The sequence below is a fragment of the Aphelocoma coerulescens genome, unplaced genomic scaffold (assembly GCF_041296385.1).
Source record: "Aphelocoma coerulescens isolate FSJ_1873_10779 unplaced genomic scaffold, UR_Acoe_1.0 HiC_scaffold_70, whole genome shotgun sequence".
NCBI lineage: Eukaryota > Metazoa > Chordata > Aves > Passeriformes > Corvidae > Aphelocoma > Aphelocoma coerulescens.
The window spans coordinates 1,323,422-1,336,847 of NW_027184055.1; the positions used below are offsets into that span (position 1 = coordinate 1,323,422).

General features: G+C 61.1%; 1 pseudogene; it reads right to left on the reverse strand.

The window, feature by feature from the left end:
* The window catches only part of LOC138102326 (zinc finger protein 850-like), a 1,260,715-nt pseudogene that overhangs the window by 756,269 nt on the left and 491,020 nt on the right, over positions 1-13,426 (reverse strand).

A 13,426-nucleotide genomic window follows, 5' to 3' on the forward strand; every position in this document is an offset into this window, starting at 1 on the left:
CCCAAGCCCCGGGGCCCGAGGGGTGCCTGGGCTGCGGGGCTGGCAGGGAGCTGCCCCTTGTTCTCCCTGTGCCTCACGCAAAGCTGGGCCGCTCACAAGTGGGGCAGCACAGCAAACAGGGAGCCTGCCAGTCTCTGCCAGCCCTGTCTGCTCTGAGATTGGGCCTTGGAGCTGCAGGGGGACAAAGGCAGCTGCTTCTGGTCCCTCTGCGTGTCCCCATGTTCAGCAGTGCTGATCCATCATTTAGGACATGTTTTCTGTTTAATTAATAGAAAAAACAAAAGAAAAAACCCAGAAAATATTATGAAACATAAAACCAAAACCCAAAGGTGGAGTGAAAAGTCTTTTGTAACTCTGGATTAAGAGGTAACTGATCTTTTCAAAAGACAACTCAGGTATTTGTAAATATGCTGATGGCATTGATCCATCTTACTGACCTCAGCAGTCCTTTTTTCAAGATTTTGGGCTTTGTTTCCAACATTGTTATTTTAAATTGTGGTTGAAGCAATAGGAAATTGATTGTGCCCTGCCAGCTCCGAGCAGGACTGGCAATCTAAACTCTGTCCCACCCCAACTCACTGAGAAGATGCCCTTCCTTCTCACCCTGCCAATGAGCTGCACATTCTCTTGGAAATTGTCAGGGGTTCTAAAAGACACCAAGTCCCACTTAGGGCTTTTTGCTCTGGTTTGGCACTGGAGAAGGGCAATTCTTCATCCATCAGCTCCAGGCTGCACTGCCTCAGGAACACGGCCCACTCGCCAGGTTGGGCCCACTCGTGGCACTTCCAGAGGAGGAAGAAAGTGCAATGGCACAATTCCAGCCCAAAAGGAAGGAAGAGTGGGACAGACAGAACACCCTGTGCAGATCCAGGCGTTCAGCTGGGACTGTGGAGTTTGGGTTCTTGCCAGTGGGATGTGTGTCCCTGACTGCAATCTCTTGGCCTGCACCAGAGTCTCACTCACCTGCAAAAGCAGAAAGCTCCGTCGCTGTGCTCGCAAGGGGCTCGTCTGATGCAAAGCTGTCAGAGCCCTGTGAGGGGAGAGCGGGCCCAGCCGTGCCCGGGGCTGAGCCCCAGCAGAGCCCTGGCAGAGCCCGGAGCAGCCTCAGCATCGGCAGAGCCCGGCTGCAAGGAGAGAAACCAGAACCCGCCCGTCAGCTGAAGCCTCCTGTCCCCTTGTCCCAGCCGCCCGCAGTGCCCAGGCCGTGCTGGCCGTGCTCAGAGCTGGGCCCAAAGCTGCCCAGCATTGCTGCCTTTGGGAGCAGAGCAGGAGGGCAGGACATGTGCCCAGCCTGCAGCCAGCCATGGCACAGCCACCTCCTCAGCAGCTGCCCAGAGCCCAAAAGCAGCTTGGCAGCCACTGAAGAATTCCCTGCAGCCGCCCCAGCAAAGGGGGAACCTTTGGTGCCCGGCCAGGCCGTGCCATGCCCAGCTCTGGCAGCATCCCCCTGGCTCTGGACACACCTGCACACTGGCCGTGGAGTGTGTCTTTGGAGAAGGTGCCAGAATCAAAGGCCATCATCTTCAGCTGCCGCTGGCCAGCTCCAGGAAGAGGTTGTCGGCCTTGAGCTCGTCCTTGGTGGCTCCAGCAGCAGCAGCCCCACCTGCTACAGCTTCTCCAGGGGCTCCTTCTCCTTCCCTGGGGCCACACCAGGCTCTCAGGGTTCTGCCCAGGGCCCCAGCCATCAGTGAACCAGACCAGCAAAACCAGGGGGGATGGTGGCCACCAGTGCTTGCCAGAGCAGGCCTCCAGCTCAGCTGCAGCCCAAGAGCTGCGTGTTCCCTTCTGATGCTCCCTGCCCAGGGCTACAGGCAGGACAAAATCGTCTGCTTTGCTTTGCCACTGATTGCCAAGAGATGTGTGGGGCTGTTACCTGCCAGGCCCCTGGATCACACTGTGCCCGTGGCTCTCTGCCATCCTCTAGGGCACATGAACACCCTGCAGCCAAGGGGCACTGAAGAGCTCTTCCAAGGACGGCCTGTCCAAGGGCTGCATGGACAAGCACCTCTTAAGAACACCCTGGCACTCTGGGCACAGAAAGCAGAAACCACCAGGCAGCTGTAGAAGGATCCCGCCCGCTTTGCCCCCCTTTCCCGTGCCCAGGCCATGCTGGCTGTGCCCAGAGCTGGGCCTAAACTTGCCCATGCATTCTGTGCTTTGGAGGGCAGCAGGAGAGCAGGACATGTGCCACCTGCTCAGAGCTGCCAGAGCGGGATGCTCCTGAGCCCGCTGCTGGCTCCCAGCACTGCTATTCCCCCCGTGCCACAGAGATGAGGGATCCACACAAAAGGAACCAGACCAGGAGCCCACACTTTCATTGCCTGCCAGAAATGGGTCTCATTTTGCTCTGCATTCCTTTCCTACCAGGTGTTATCTATTAAAAACAAGAGAAAAAATAAAAGAACCTGAAGAAGTATGAAACATAAAAACAAACCCCAAATGTGGAGTGAAAAGTCTTCTGCACCTTTGGATTCAGAGGGAATTGATATTTTTTAAAAGAGAACTCAGTTATTTACCCTTTTTTTATTTTCATTCACTACTTATATTGTTTTCACTCCTTCCTCCCTTCCTTCCTCCCTTCCTTCCTCCCTCCCTTCCTTCCTTCCTTCCTTCCTTCCTTCCTTCCTTCCTTCCTTCCTTCCTTCCTTCCTTCCTTCCTTCCTTCCTTCCGAATTCCTTCCTTCCTTCCTTCCTTCCTTCCTTCCTTCCTTCCTTCCTTCCTTCCGAATTCCGAATTCCGAATTCCGAATTCCTTCCGAATTCCTTCCTTCCCTGACAAGCTGCTTCTCACCCCATTGAAGGGGTGCAAAGCAGCAGGATTCCTTCCCAGTTGGGCTCCCCTCACCCTCCCAAAATGTGGGGACTTCACCTCAGCCCCCCAAATTGCGGGGGTTTACGGCACTGTCCCCAAATTCACTGCAACCTCCCAGAAGCCACTTAGAGGCCCCAAAATTGTCAAAAAGCAGCAGGAGCCTCCCCAAAAGCAGCTCCTAGATTTCCTCCTGGGATTGCCCCACTCCAAGTTCCCAAACCACCGCAGCCCTCCCAAACTTCATCCCACCGCAATGATGCCATCCCATCCCATCCCATCCCATCCCATCCCATCCCACCCCTCCTGGACACCAATTCCCCTTCTGTGCTTCCTGACTCCCCACAGCCGGGCCTTGGGGCTGACGGATCGAGCCATTTGGGGCTGCCATCGACACATTGGGGCTGGCATTGAGTTTATTGGAGGCACCCGCTCAATCCCTCCATCCCAAATGGGAGCTTGGAACCTCTCCTCAGCCCTTGCTGTGCCCATGGGCTCACCTCAAGTCCCAAAATGACAGCCAGGGCCCCACAGCCCATTCAGAACCTCTCAACATTGCCAGAAACAGCAGCATCCTTCCCAAAATGGGCTCCCCGCATCCCTGACAATAGGTCCCCCTTCCAAGTTCCAGAGCCCTCCTCTCAGAACCCCTCCGAAGCACTGGGGGGACCCCAAAACTGCCTCAGGAATGGGACATACCCTGACATCCCTTCAGGAATGGGGGATACCCCAGAACCCACTCAGCAACGGGGTCCCCCCGGCCTCATCATGCGCAGCCTTCAGCTGGCTCAGCCAGAGCCCATCCCGCCCTCAGCAGCCCCAGCCCAGCCCAGCCCTCCTGGGCAGGAAGCCCCAATGGCCGAGCCGGCCTGGGACACTTGCAGGGATGCGGGGGCAGCCGCAGCTTCTGGGGCCAGCCTGTGCCAGGCCCTGAGCGCCCTGCCAGGGAACCATTGCTGCCCCACATCCCATCTCAGCCTGCCCTCGGGCAGCGGGAAGCCGTTCCCTGGGGCCCGGCCCCGCAGGCCCTTGGCAAGAGTCTCTCTCCGCCAGCAATTGCTGCTCCTCCCTGCTGCGGGGCCCGAGCTGCAAGTTGATTTTCTGCCGCTGGCCCCGGCCCAGCCCCGAGCCAGGGCCAGCACCTTGCCCTGGAGCTCTGCGGGCGCTGCGTTTGTGCGGCCGCAGCGCAGCGGCCGCAGCTCGGAGCTGCCCTTTGTGTCCCCGCCGGCAGCTGGCAGAGCTGGCGGGGCCGGGCCAGGGCCGGGCCAGCCCCGGCCTTCCCGGCTCTGCGACACAGCGGCGGCAGCCCCTGCCTTCCAGCCCTGCACACGCTCCCACACAAGCGTCCAGAGCCGCGGCCACGCAACGCAACTGACCGGCCGCTGACCCCCCAGCCCGGCCTGATGGCCATTCCTCTGCCCACACCTCGGCCAAGCTCCCCTTGGCCACCTCCTGAGCCACAGTGCCACAGACAAGTGCCACATACAGCTACAGAGCTCTGCCCGGAGCTGGCAGGGAACGTTCATTCAACAGAAAAACCACCAAGAAAAAGAGAACTGCCCCCAGCAGAGCTGTTCCCTCCTGCAGTAGTTACACCTGCACACCCACAGCGCCTGAGACTGCAAGCAATGAGCATTCCCTGGGCACATGTGCAGCCCAAGCAGCTCGAGGACAGCCTTGCAGCAGGACTGCTCTCAGCTGAGCCAAAAAGGCCCCTCTGGCAGCTGCAGGGCCATTGCAAAGGGCAAGGGCCAGAGCCTGGGCCCACGGGGGAGGAAAGGGCTCTGAATTCCCCTGCCCTTGTTACAAAAAGGATAGGATATTGGATTTTAGAAGTAGTAAGGCTAAGGCTCTGCTAAGCTGCAAGGCCTCAGGTGTAGAAATAGTTCTCTGAGGAAACAGGAATGGAATGTACTGGGTGGGGAGGTTAGGAATAGTGAATTAGCTGGGCATGATGAACCCGTTAGTGAATTAGCTGGGCATGGTGAACCTGTCTAAAAGTAAATCGTTCTGGGTTGATATATGTTGCATGCAAGGGGGATTTCAGTGGTAAGAGCTCGTTGAGCATTATCTAAGACTAGACAACCATAAAGATATATGGCTTAGGGTATGATTATCAATTGTTAATCCTTGTGATGTATGTTTTACTTTGAAGATTAAATCTTGTATGTGTGCCAATGTTTGAAACTGTATAAAGAGCTGAGTGAAACGATAGGCCTTTGGGAAGCCTGATTTGGGACAATAGTCCCCAGGTCCCCGGGCCCTGAATAAAGCACCGCATAAACTGACTCTCTGTTGGTTTGTGTTTGTGGTCGGTGGGCAACACCCTGGCACAGAAACCCTGTTCCCAGGCTGCTTCCCACACAGGATTCCTCTGCAGGACTGCGGAAAGCTGAGAGGCAGCTCTGGCTTCTCCACTTTTCCTGTGCTAAAGCTGCCTGGCAGAAGAAATGGAGGGACAGCTCTGGTGGCACAATCCCTCCCGGCCCAGGGCACAGCGCTGGGAAGGTCTTTCCGTGCCGAGGCTTTGCTGCGGCCAAGGAAAGCTCCTGGCTCAGGGTCACCTTTCCTGCGGGGCCAGAGCCCCCGAGTGGCCCAGCAGCAGCAGAGAATTCCAGCACAGCCCCGGCACGGGCAGGGCGGCCCTGGGCGGGCTGCGGGAGCCGGCAGCGCCTGAGCTCAGAGCAGCTGAGCCCGGGGGCTCTTGGCCAAGGCCGAGGCCCAGTGAGCATTTCTCAGGTCGCAGGGCGGCCTGGAAAGGTGCTGGGGGGGATCATTCACCCCCCAGTGCGGTCCCAGTGGCTCCCAGGATTTCCATGTCCGTGCTCCCAGCGCTGCTCCCAGCCCTGATCCGTGGGGATGGGAATGTCCCGCTCCCTTCCCGGGGCAGGCTCACACCTGAGCCAGGTGTGCAGGGCAGGACCTTGCCCTGAGCCCAAGCCCTGTCCCCCCTGCAGGATCTGCTTCCCATCGGCCTCTTCCTCCTGCGGCCCCAAGCCCAGCTCGGTGCTGAACGAAGGGCGCTGGGCCGGGGTCATCCCCCGGCGGGGGCTGCGCACCCCCTCTGCCCCCTCCCCAAATTCCCTCCCGGGGCAGCAGGGGCTGGCTCAGGAGCCCTGTGGGTAGGGAAAAGGGGGTGACACCGGGATGGGGGGGGTCACACACGCTCTGGGGGGACACACACGGCCCCTGGGGACCCCCCCTCACCTTCTCCTGCAGTGCCAGGAGAATGAACCCCAACATGGAGCCCCTGACCCCCAGCAGCATCTTGGGGGTGGGGTCTGGTGGCAGCTTTGGGGTCTGGGGGAGAGGCCCTAAAACCCCCTCCCAGCCCTACAGCCACTCCCAGACCCCTCAAACCACCCCACAGCTCCTGGCCAGGAACCCCCCAACCACTCCCTGCATCATAAATGACCCCAAGAACCACAAAATTCTCTCCAAGCCACACAGCCCAGCCAAGATCACCAAAACTCTCTGAGACCACCCTAAAAGGCCCCTCCAAGCACTAAAATGCCCTCAAGAGCCACAAAAGCCCCTCCCAGTCCCCCAAGGAGCCCCCAGACCCCCTCCCACCCCACATGGCATCGACCAGGACAGGCTGGGGGACAGGAACATCCACAGCCCTGAGCAGCTCAGGCACTTCAGCAGCGATTTGGGCACTTTGGACGTCACACCCCAAAGGGAGAGACCCAGAGCAGGGACTGGGACAGACAACCAGAATTCCTGTAGAATAGGTGGGCTCAGGTGGACACGTTCTGACAACACAAGTACAAGATTGTGGCCCCAATCTGCCTGGCTTCACAGCCCCACAACACTCAGATCCTCCCGAATATTCCTCTGAACCCCAAATTCAACCCCAAATTCCGGTAATATGGTGCCGCTTTAGATCTCTTTGTTTAATTTCTTTATTTCTACCCCAATTTTGGTTGTTTCAGTGGGATTAACACAGAAATTACTTAGGCTGCAGAAGATCTCCAAGATCATCCAGGGTTGCTTGATACCACCAGAAAAAACAATTGGACAGAGCAGATGAAAATTTTAGAGTGTAAAGGTAAAAAATCAGCTCTTCCCAATGAATTTCCAATGTTGATCTGAGTCCCAATGGATGTTCCTGCCCCTGCGTTCATCCAGGTGCCTACAGGGATCCAGGAGAACGTGGAGAGCACCAGCCAGGGGTCTTCCCAACCTGGATCACAGGGAATGTGGGTCACCAGGGCTCTGCCAAACGTGGCTCCTCTGATGGGAGATGGAGCTGGAGCAGAGGACAAAGCTCTTCCCACAGTCGGGGCACTCGCAGGGCTTCCCTTAGCGGTGCCTCCGTTGGTGTCTGGTCAAGTGAGAGCTCCTGGAGAAGCTCTTCCCACACTGGGGACACTCGTAGGGCCTCTCCCCGGTGTGGATGCGCCGGTGCATGACGAGGGCTGAGTTTTGTTTGAAGCCCTTCCTGCAGTCGGGGCAGCGGAAGGGCCTCTCATCCCTGTGAATCCGCTGGTGCAGGAGGAGAGTGGAGCTGCTCTGAAACCTCTTCCCACACTCAGGACACTCGTAGGGCCTCTCCCCAGTGTGGATGCGCCGGTGGCGGTTCAGGTCAGAGCTGTACCTGAAGCTCTTCCCACATTCCCCACACTCATAGGGCCTCTCCCCAGTGTGCATCCTCTGGTGATTGATCAGGTAGGAGCTCTGGCTGAAGCTCTTCCCACATTCCCCACACTCATAGGGCCTCTCCCCAGTGTGGATCCTCTGGTGATTGATCAGGTAGGACCTCTGGCTGAAGCTCTTCCCACATTCCCCACACTCATAGGGCCTCTCCCCAGTGTGGATATGCTGGTGGCGGATCAGGCTGGAGCTCTGGCTGAAGCTCTTCCCACATTCCCCACACTCATAGGGCCTCTCCCCGGTGTGGATCATCTGGTGGTTGATCAGGTGGGAGCTCCGCCTGAAGCTCTTCCCACATTCCCCACACGTGTGGGGCTTCTCCCCATTGTGAAGCTGCTCATGAACCACCAGCTCTGACCTCTGGCTGGATCTCTGGCCGCCTTCCCGGCACAGGGTGGGTCTTTCCTCCTCAGAGCACCCTGGGCTGCGTTTGCAGCCCCTCCTCCTGCGGGATCTCCGGGGCTTTTCCTCCCCATTGGATTCCTGAGCTGTGGAGCCGCTCAAAACGGCCTCTTCCACCAGGTTCTGCCGCGGGGATTTTTCCTCCCTGGGCTCCGTGCTCAGCGCCTTGTCTGGGGGAGGAAGGACAAGGAGAGGATGGGATTTGCCTCCGTGCCACAGGGAAGGGGAAGGAGATCCCCCCAGTCCGTCCCCGGCAGGACGGCGTCGGCAGCGGGGTTGTCCTGCAGCCGGGGGCGATGCTGGGCTGGGAGATGGAGCAGGAGAGAGGGGGAAAGGGGCACTGACTTCCTCCTCACCTGCCTGGGGCTCCCGGGGCATCTTCCTCTTCCTCACAGCCTCCTCCTGCATCTGGCCAAGGGTTGGGAATGGGAAATCCTGGTTTGGGGAGAAACAAGGGATGAGTGTGTTGGGTTGGGGCTTCCTCCTGCCCAAGTCCAGCTCTGGAACTCACCGGGTACCTGGTGTCCATAAAACCAACAAAAAATCAAGAATGACTCCAAAACGGCCTCCAGGAGTTCCCCCTTTCCAGTCTCCTCACTTTGGGGTTCTGGGGGTCCCCCTTGTCAGGGCTGCTGGGGGTCCCGGGGGTCCTGGGGATCCCCCTCTCCGGGGTCCTGCTTAGGGATGCTGGGGGCTTTGGGGGTCCCAACGGTCCCTTTTTTCCTGATTCTGCTTTGGCTCCCAGAGGTCCCAGGGTCTCCCTCTTCAGCCTCCCTCCACTCCAGGCACTTGGGGCTCCCCCCTCTCCTCACCGCCCCTTTTAGGGCTGAGGGGTCCCAGCCCCACATCATCTCCAGGCCCCCCCACCCCTCCAGGCTCTTGGGGGTCCCCCAGCTCTGGTATCGTCCCTCCCTGCTCTCCCCACTCCAGGGGTCCCGTGTTCCAGCCCCCAGCTCTCCTGGGGATCCCCAAAGCCAATGTCCAACCCCGCCAGGACCGGGCAATCCTCACATGGACCCCCCAAGACCCCCAAGGGGCAATTATGGCTCAGCTTTGGAGTCCTGCAAGATCCACATATCCCCTCTGGCCCAAAAAATCCCTCCCAGGGACATGCAAAGACATCTGGGGCTCGATTCCAGAATCTGCAAGCTCCAAACACCCCTCCAAAAAAACCCCTCCTGCTGACCCCCCGATAGATTTGGGGTGAGCTCCCCCTCCCCGCTCACCTGCAGGATGGGGGGGAAGATGCTACCGGGGCTGGGGGTGCTGCGGACACAGTGGGCAGGCGGTGGAACCTCGTGGTTCTCCAGCTCCTCCTCCTCCTCTCTCCCTCCTCTCCCTCCCGCTCCTCCTCCACTCCCACCCTGCCCTCCCTTTCCCACCCCCTCTGCCCCACGGCTGCCGCAGCACCGGCTGCTGTGTGGGGGGAGCCCCCGATCAGCCCCAGGGATGGACAGGGGGGTTGGGGACCCCCCCAGTGCGGATCCCTCCCTTCCCCAGAGCCCCAGGGAATCGCTCCAGGGCTCAGGTGCTGGGGGACATGGCTGCACCCCCATGGAACCGCTCTTCTGCTGTCCCAACCCCACCTTTCCCTCTGTCTTGGGGTGACCTTATGATGTGTATCCCATATCGCTGCCTATGCCCAGAAATTAATTCCTGTGCCTTTCTATGCCTCTAAACTGAGCCTGAGAGGGGGAAGGAAAAAACTGAGCAAAATTTTTCAAAGCAGTTTGCAGCTTGTTCAAGGTCACACACAGATAGCAATTGGCTTCCCAGCTGCGGCAGGGGAGGGGGGAAGCACCCGGCCGGCTGCACCCAGAACAGTTTCTTTTTTGGCCAGTTGTTCAGCTGCTTTTTCTCTGGAGAGAAACTGAGAGCTGAATTTTTCCTCCCCTGGAAAATCCCCTTTTCTACTGGACTGCTTGATTGCTTTAACATCAGAGCACATCGGGAGGACTTTCCACCGGGCACAGAGGGCCTGGCCCTGGGCCAAGCCCCAGCTCCGAGGAGACCAAAGGGAGGACTCTAACACTTTCCCAGGTTCTTTTCCTCCACAGCGACAGATTTTATTATTTAGCATTATTTTTCTTTCCTGTGTGTTTGGTAAATAAATAGTTTTATCTCCTTCACTTTCCTTCGAGGAAAATTTATTTTTTCCCCGAACCTGGAGGGGGAGGGGTGGTTGTGCCTTCTCTCAGAGGATATATTTCTAAATTTGGCCAAACCAGAACACCCTCACCCCTCCTCCCCTTTCTCAGCGTTCCCCCAATCCACAGCCCCATTCCAGCTCAATTTGGGTGTCCCATCCCCACCCCGCTTTGCTTGGGGGTCCCAGCCCCCTCTTCCCCCCCCCTTCTGCACCTTCCCCATCCCCAAACACCACCTCCCCTCCCCCAGCCTTGGTTTTGGGGGTTCCAGGCCCCTCCTGCTCACTTTGGGGGTTCCATTCCCCATTTCGCTCCATTTGGGGTCCCAGACCCGCCCCCCTTCTCACCGCTCACCCCGCGCCCGGGGGGGCTCCCAGCACCACCAGTGCCACCAGTGCGGCCCCAGCTGCCCCCACACGCCCCATGCCCAGCGCCGGGCGCTGCCGACAGCCCCAAAGCAGCCGCGCTGTGCCCTGGGGGGTCCCCAGAGCGGCCCCGCCCCGCACGGCACTGGGAGCACCAGTCCGGACCAGTGCGGAGCGCGGGCGGGCGGCATCAGCCGTGCCCGGGCAGGGCCGGGCCCCGCGGGGCTCCCGCCCGCACTCGGCCCCCGCCGGGACAGCGCGGGGGGGCCCGGCCTGGCCGCCCCCACCTCCCCCTCCCCAAATTCCGCTCCGGGGGGCGCTGGGGGCGGGGGGGCTCAGCTGGGGCCAGAGGTGCCGGAGCCACGTGTCCCCCGCTGCCAGCACCGCCCCCTCAGGATTAGGGGTGCCCCAAAACTCCCTCGGAGCTGGCGGATACCCCGCGGGCCCCTGAGGACTGGGGTCCCCCCGGCCTCATCATCCCCAACCTTCGCCGGCCTCATCCCAGGCCCCATCCCGCCCATCCCCCTCCGCCACACTTCATCCCACACCCCAATCCACATCCCACCCTTCCCGGGCCCCATCCCGCCCCATCCCATTTCTCCCGGCAGCCGCCACCGGGACCCCCCAAACCCCGCGTGCCGGGGGCTCCCCAATATCCCCCAAGGGGCATTTGCGACTCCCATTCGGAGCCCTGCAAGATCCAAACATCCGCCTCCCCTCCCCAGCCCACCAAACCCCCCTCCCCCAGGCACCAACAAAGATATTTGGGGCTCGGTGCTGGAGTCCTCCAAGCTCCAAAAATCCTCTCTCCCAAAACAACCCCAGGCACCGCCCAAGATATTTGGGGCGAGCTGCCCCTCCCCGGTCACCTGCGGGATGGGGGGAGCGGTGTTCCCGAGGCCGAGAGCTGCGGACACAGAGAGCGATGGATGCACATGGAGGCTCCTCTTCCTGCCCCCTCTGGCCCGCCTCTTCCTCCCGCCCCTCCCCCTTTATCCCTCCTCTTCCTCCCGCTCCTGCTCCTCCAGCCGTCCTCCGTCCAGCAGCTCCGCTGCCGCCCCCAAACCTCGGGCTGGAGCGGGGGGTCTGGGACACAGCCCCGTGCTGGGGGGCAGAGCCGCTGCTGGGGCCATCGCTGTGTCCAGGGCATCCTTTGTGGCCCTCGTGCAGCTCCAGGCTCCCGAGGGCTCCCCGAGGCTTTCTGTGGCTGTCCCTGCTCCCCAAATCTGTCGCGTTTAATGCCCGAGCGCGGCAGCCCCGTGCCCTGGGGCAGCAGCCGGTGCCGGGACACAGCCCCGGGAGCTGCGCTAATGCCCGGCCGTGCCCAGGAGGGACTGAGGGGAGGGGACTTCATAAGGATCCCCCCTCTGCGCCCCTGGCTGCGCACGGAAAGGTTCCTTAGTGCATGGCAGCGATTTTCCGGGGTTTCTGGGCTCGGCGGGGCCGAGGCGGCGGCAGCGGGAGCCGCGGGGCCCGGCCCGTGGGGGCGGCTGGGCTGGAAAAGTGCGCGGGGCCCCAGCGCGGTGCCCGAGGGCTGAGCGGAGCTGACGGGAACAAGCCCCGGAACCCCCCGGTGCCCGAGGGCTGAGCGGAGCTGACGGGAACAAGCCCCGGAACCCCCCGGTGCCCGAGGGCTGAGCGGAGCTGACGGGAACAAGCCCCGGAACCTCCCGGTGCCCGAGGGCTGAGCGGAGCTGACGGGAACAAGGCCCGGAACCCCCCGGTGCCCGAGGGCTGAGCGGAGCTGACGGGAACACCCCGCTCGTCTCCGCCGCTCCAAGCCGCTTCCCCGGCTCCGGCTGCCGCCGCCGCCCGGCCCCGGCGCGGTCCCGCGGGGTCGCCGCTCTTGGCGCAGCTGGAGGGCTCGATCCGAGCCGCGCCCCGCCCGTCCCTCGCTGCGGCTCTTTCGGTCACACGGAGCGGCCGAGACCCCGCGCTGCTGCCCCGACGCTCCCTCGCTGCAGCTCTTTCAGTCGCTGCGCAGCCGCCACTCCCCGTGCACTTCTTCTAGAATTTATTATTCCATTCTCCTTCTTTTATTCCATTCGCACCTCCCATCCCACGCCCTCCGCTGCGGCTCTTTCAGCGCCGGACTCCTCGCCGGTCTCTCGGTGCGGCTCCTTCGGTGCCACGGGCCGGCAGAGACGCCCCTCGGTGTGGCTCTTTGATCGGATTTCCTTCTTTTCTCGCGGTTTTCTCTCGTTCCCAGCTCGCCCGTCCCGCCGAGCGGCTCCTTCAGGGGCCCGGGGCGGCACCGAGCCCTCGGGGCGGCTCCAAAGGGCCCCGCCCGCCGCCGCTGCCCGAGGCCTCCCAGCTGCTGCCGGGGATCGGACACCGCAGGCGGCCCCGGCCCCTTCCTCTTCTTCCTCTTCTTCCTCTTCTTCCTCTTCTTCCTCTTCTTCCTCTTCTTCCTCTTCTTCCTCTTCTTCCTCTTCTTCCTCCTCGCTGCTGCCGGGATTCAGCCCCCGCCGCCGCCCGGCTCCTTCTGCCGCTCCTGCCCGGCACGAAGCGGCGCTGCCGCTGACGGGGCCGGAGCGCGGCTGCCCCGCGACTGCCCCGCGCCTCAGGGCCGGGCCGGGGAGTGACCGCACGGGTGGGGAGGGACCCCCCGCTGGCCAGGGCAGGGACTGACCCCATGGGAGGGACCCCCCGCTGGCCAGGGCAGGGACTGACCCCATGGGAGGGACCCCCCGCTGGCCAGGGCAGGGACTGACCCCATGGGAAAGACTCCGAGAATTCTGCTCCCAGAGATCATTCCTGCTCACACTGACCCTTGTAGAAAGGGGCCATCGTTCCAGGCAGCCTGTACTGAGCATGTGGCTCCTGAGCGGGGTTTGTTGTTTAGGAAACCTGCTCAGGCTTTTCCATTCTTTCCTTGCAAACAGGAAAACTTCTCCTGGGCCTGTGTGCAGGCAGAGCCCTGAGGAGAGCAGGTGGCACATGGTGCGCTGGGCTGGGACAGCCAGCTGCAGAGCTCAAGGGAAGAAGCCCAAAGAGTCACAATGGCTCCTTGCCTTCACATGCAACACCTGGGTCACAATGGTCTC